This window comes from Moschus berezovskii, chromosome X (genome assembly GCF_049115385.1).
Source record: "Moschus berezovskii isolate FMDL1 chromosome X, NW_MosBer_1.0, whole genome shotgun sequence".
In the NCBI taxonomy this organism is placed as follows: Eukaryota; Metazoa; Chordata; class Mammalia; order Artiodactyla; family Moschidae; genus Moschus; species Moschus berezovskii.
Genome location: NC_142488.1, coordinates 140,758,522 through 140,763,768, shown reverse-complemented (window position 1 = coordinate 140,763,768; position 5,247 = coordinate 140,758,522). Strand labels below are relative to the sequence as shown.

Genomic DNA, 5,247 nt, shown 5'->3' with positions numbered 1-5,247 from the left:
CCTTCTAGAAAATCAAATCTCCAAGGTTAGAATGGAAGACAATGAGAAACTAGATTTCACTTTATTATTTACCTTTATCAAGTCATCCAAAGCACATCAATTCTTTTATGTATTACTTTAACATGATAAAATAAATCATTCATTATTACTGTGAAAACATGAGCCAAAAACCTTGTATTTTTAATCTTCAAGTCAATCGTCAACTTTTCTAAGATTTTTAAACATATGAAGATAAAAATCATTTCAAATAATAGAACTCAAACACCATGTACATTTGTGATGAGGTGTAACAGTCAACTTTAAGCCTCAGATTTTCCAGGTTTTAGCTGAAATAAGCCTTATTAGTGTCTCAGATTTTTATCAGTCTTGTTTGGGGGCTTATTAGACCTTATTTTGCCTTATTAGACCTACATAGAGTACAATTTTAAAATATGTTAATGGCCTATACTGAGAATATGGCATGAATGGGTTTATAACTCCTTAGGGACAGCAGTGGAACCACAACACATCCTGCAAACACACGTGAGAGCCCTAGATATCCCTGGGCTGGACAGTTTCACACAATCATTTTTTCTCTGAGGCTGAACTCTGTGGTTTGATCTTCCTAGCAGCTTCCAGAACAGAAGTCAGGTTTACTTTGTCTCCAAATTCTTTTTCTCGGTGCTCGAGAAGAATGCCCTGCTTTCCTGGTCCCATCACAAAGAGTCCCCCAAGGATGAAGCCCTCGCCTTCCAGATTTCCAGAAAAGCCTCCATTCCAGGCCCGGAAGAAGTTTTGCCAGACGCCCAGACGGACAAATCCCATGAACATCATCTTCCGTCTTTGTGGGCCATAGAACATTTTCTTTTCATCCAGGAAGACTTCTCCTTTGAAATAAGGCTGGAAGTCCTTAACTTCATTCATGACGTGCTCCTTTACCACTGCATAGAGGGGGACGCCCAGCTCGTCCAACTTGGGCTTCAGGGAGGACAAATCTGCAGCCTCCTCCCGACAGAGGAAGCAGCCTGGCCTCCGCACAGCCATAATCACAGCTCCATTCTTCTCCCAGAGCGCCTTCGCTTTAAAAGTTACTGCATCCTTCTCCAGTGTTTTCAGGTCTATGTCCTCCAGATACTCCAGTGCTGCTTTCTGGGGCTTGACCAGAAACATGTCTGTGTTGGCCAGGAGCAGTGCCAAGGCAGCGGCTCCTATGGCCCCCGCACCAATGGACCACATTCCCATGCTGAAGAAACTGGGATCCTCAGTTTCCTCACTTGCCTTCGCGGACTTCACGAGTCTCGCAGACCCCCAGCGCGCCGCACGTACGACTCTCGCTCCCCAGCCTCGCGCCTCCTCTAGCGAACGCTGCCGGGTGGGCTGACCGACTGAACCCTCCCGGCCCGAGGGGTCCCACGGGGGCCCCCGCGCCTGCGCCTGCGCCTGGCCTGGAGAATTTCACTTTCATTTTAATATGTGCAGACACTGTTCTGGTCTCTTGGGATATGTTAGGGAACAAACAGAAGAATCTCTGCCCTCTAGAAACTTACATTCTCGCAACTTTGAAGGTACTTAGCTATTCACATAGTAATAGCATTACATATGTTGATTTCTACGGGAAGGGGAATCCATTACAGTATTCTCATGTAGAGCTGGTTTCCAGTCACAGCCTTTCCATGACCATAGCTGCTGGTAAATAGTCTGAGTAAAGGAATGTTAAGAGGAAATATTCTCATAAACTCAGTATGCATTCTTCTGACCTTTTGGCTCTACCTCAGGACAGCTAGGAGCCTAATAGAAGTCATGGGCTAGTTGCCCTTAAGAGTTGAAGTTAAATCAGTTTTTCTTCATGGTAGTCAAGGAAAGAAACCTTTTCTCCCCCATCCCATGCTGAGCACTGTATTAATCATTCATTGCTCATGAACTTCAGACATACATCTTTGTTTTCTGCACATAATTCCATAGTGATAAAAAAAACCAAAGGGCTCTGGGTGGAAACCAGGCAGAATGGGGAGGAAAGAGGAAGATGATAGAACAGTCTCACAGCTTAAACAGTGTCAAGAGGCACAAAGAGAGAAATCTTTTGTCTCTCATGTTGCCTCCCAATCTAGGCTGGTCTTGAAACTTTTAAGAGTCTCTGCAGCTCAAAATCTGAAAGTATAAGATAATGGGGAAGTACTTTGGCTTCTTCCTAGCTTTGTTACAGCACAGCTATAGAAGAAATCAGCAAGTACATTTCAAAAAACAAATGTGAAAAATATTGAGCTTATGCATTTATGAAGGTTCTGGTTCATCAATTAAAGCTTCATTTTTTAAAAAATAAAAATTGTTATTTTGAGTCAGTTATGGAGTCTCTTTCAACGTAAAAAATTCAGCAGGTTATGTGTGTAATTTTTCATATAGGAAATTGCTCTTTGGGACTTCCTTTGAGCCCATCCTCTAAGTTCTAAAAGAGCTGCTATTCATTAGGCCCAGTTGACATGAGAAGTTATACTTTTCTCGGTTTTCTTAAAAAAAAATGACAGTTGACATTTTGCAGCTTTTGAATGTGGGTCGGAAGATGACAAATAGTTGAACATATGTCATTAAGGTACTCTGAAGTAGGTAACTAAACTCTGGATGTGTGCAGGCGATGGAGGCAGGAACGAGAAGGAGGTGTCTCAGTGGAGCAACTGCTGGGCATGAAGGCTCCGTAGACGACTGCTCTGTGCTTGCCAAGTACTTGGGTTCTGCAGTGGCATTGAAGCAGACTCTTGTTCAAAGTTGCTGGGTTTTTTTTTTAAGATACCTAATTAGGATGAATAAAATAGTCATGTCCTGTGTGAAAATCTTCACTGTTGTGACTGTTTATCCTTAAAATTTGGGGGTAGGTTGGGAAGCCAATAGTAGTAATTTGAATGATGCATGAAATACTTTATAAAAGCTTTCTGGATCTCTATTAGAAGTCTGATAACAGTAATATTATAATTCAAATGTTACTATAAATGTACATGCAAATCCTTAGTCTATCTTTTATTTCCTATTCTGATATTAGATGGGCTTCCCAAGTGGCTCAGTGGTAAAGAATCCACCTGCCAATTCAGCAGCTGAAGGAGATATGAGTTCAGTCCCTGGATGGGGATGATCCCCTGGAGAAGGAAATGGCAACTCACTTCAGTATTCTTGCCTGGAAAATCCCATGGACAGAGGAACCTGGTGGGCTACAGTCCGTGGGGTCGGTCACAAAGAGAGTTGGACACAGTCATAATAAATATGTGTCATACATCAAAAGACACAACTGTGTCTTTTTTTTCTAACAATATAAAAAGCAACATGAAAAGTACAACTTCTCATGACAAGTGTGATCAAAAGCTTTAGCAAGAAAACTAAACTACCATATTTCACGGAAATAATGATTGGTCAAAGTTGAATAGTATGCCCTTGAGTTTAACACAAAATCACGGATCAAACACCATTTATCCGGCAAATTCCCTGCTCAGTTCACCCTCCAACACCTGAGAGGTTATGGAGCACAAGGGTTGAGGAGGCTTCTGGACCAAACCTTCCCTCCCAACAGAGTGTATGATGAGGGAACGCAAGAAGGAACATGGTCCCGATGGGTTTTTCTCACAGTTGGGGTACAGTGGAGCTGATCCAGCAGCTGCTGGGGCCTAACACCGTTCTGGCTTTTTCTTGCCAATTCAAGGATAGGCCTACCTGAGTTTCTATTTTCTGAGAAAGCCCTAACCTTGGATTTTCACTCTAAACCCAATATAGATGGTATATGGTTGGGAATGGCTAGCCACAGACGAGCTGATAGGGATATATTGGGAGTGGTTAGCAAAAAATATGTGGAATGTGTATCAGAAATAGGCCCTCAGAACTCAGTTGGACACCAGGGATGATAACAAATTCAGCAACACTATTAATTAATGTAAACCCTATTGTGTTTTATGTGTGGCAAGTTCTTTTTTCAAAAATTCTATCTTCTCTGGGGAGATATCATGTCACAAATGTTATGAAGAACTCATATACCAGAGGTTTCCACTTTTTGAGGAAAGAATCTACTGTCTTTCTACCCCAAATCTTTGAGGTATACTTAGAAACTAGATGTACACGAAAAGCATAGACATCAACAACATGGTGTTGAATGAAGATGATTTTCAGTGGAAAAAAAATGAAATGAGATTTGTAACAGTATTATTTACGTACATTAAAACACAAACACATAAGCAACAACATTACACATTTTATAAGGGTCCATGCATATCAGGGCTTCCCTGGTGGCTCAGATGGTAAAGAATCTGCCTGCAGTGCAGGAGACCTGGGTTCAGTCTCTGGGTCAGGACGATCACCTGGAGAAAGAAATGGCAACCCACTCCAGTCTTCTTGCCTGGATAATCCCATGGACAGAGGAGCCTGGTGGACTGAAGTTCATGCAGTCACAAAGAGTTGGACATGACTGAGAGACTAACAGTTAAAGCTTTTTTTTTTTTAAATGCATATCAGACACTCCCGAGTGACATACCTATGGGAAGGAAGAGTGAGGGGACACAGTGGGTGGGGCTGGAGATGAAGGGGTTAAATGAAATAAAGTAGAACTAGCAATCAAGGACCTGGCACCCACCCAGAATGCTGGGCTGTGGATTCCAGAGTGTAATTCACTCTGTGAACCTGAGGGCCAAAGATTCCCATGGCAGGAGTGAGAAGAGTTGGAAAGTGTGGGTCCTTGGGCACAAGAAAGGGAAAAGGAACCTACTGAGTTCATACTTCCTCCTCCATCCTCACCCCCTGCCAGGTCAGTGACATCTGCAGAAGGGGCCATGCCACAGGGAATTTATTCTATAGGGGACTGTCTAGAGAATATTCTAGCCCATGCAGGCCAGTCTCACAAGTATTCAGCTTGGTTGTTGTAGCTTGAAAGCAGTCATAGACAATCCACAAGAAATGTGGAGGGCTGTTTTCTGGTAAAACTTTACTTAAAAAACAAAAGGCAGACTGCATGTGGCCCATGGGCTATAGGCGGCTGACCCCTGGCGTGAGAGCTGGTGTCCGCCCTCCTCATGGACTGTCCAGAGCAGAGCCTCCAAGTTGATTCTGTCATTCAAAAATATGACCTCAGAGGACAGACAGAAAGGCATCAGGGCTCATTTAAATTCAGAGAAAACAAACCTGAGGTCCACAAGGGCCTCCGTGATCGTAGAATTTCAGACATCTTGAGCATTTGTTGCTGGGATAAATAACCTGTGGGCAGGGTTCACATCATTTGTCATTTGATCAAGTCAAGAGCAT

The 5,247-nt window shown here is 42.9% G+C and overlaps 1 pseudogene; it reads right to left on the bottom strand.

Annotated features, from left to right (window-relative positions):
- Positions 1-230: 230 nt before the first annotated feature.
- Positions 231-1,350, bottom strand: LOC148773481 (peroxiredoxin-like 2A pseudogene; annotated as a pseudogene).
- Positions 1,351-5,247: the final 3,897 nt, after the last annotated feature.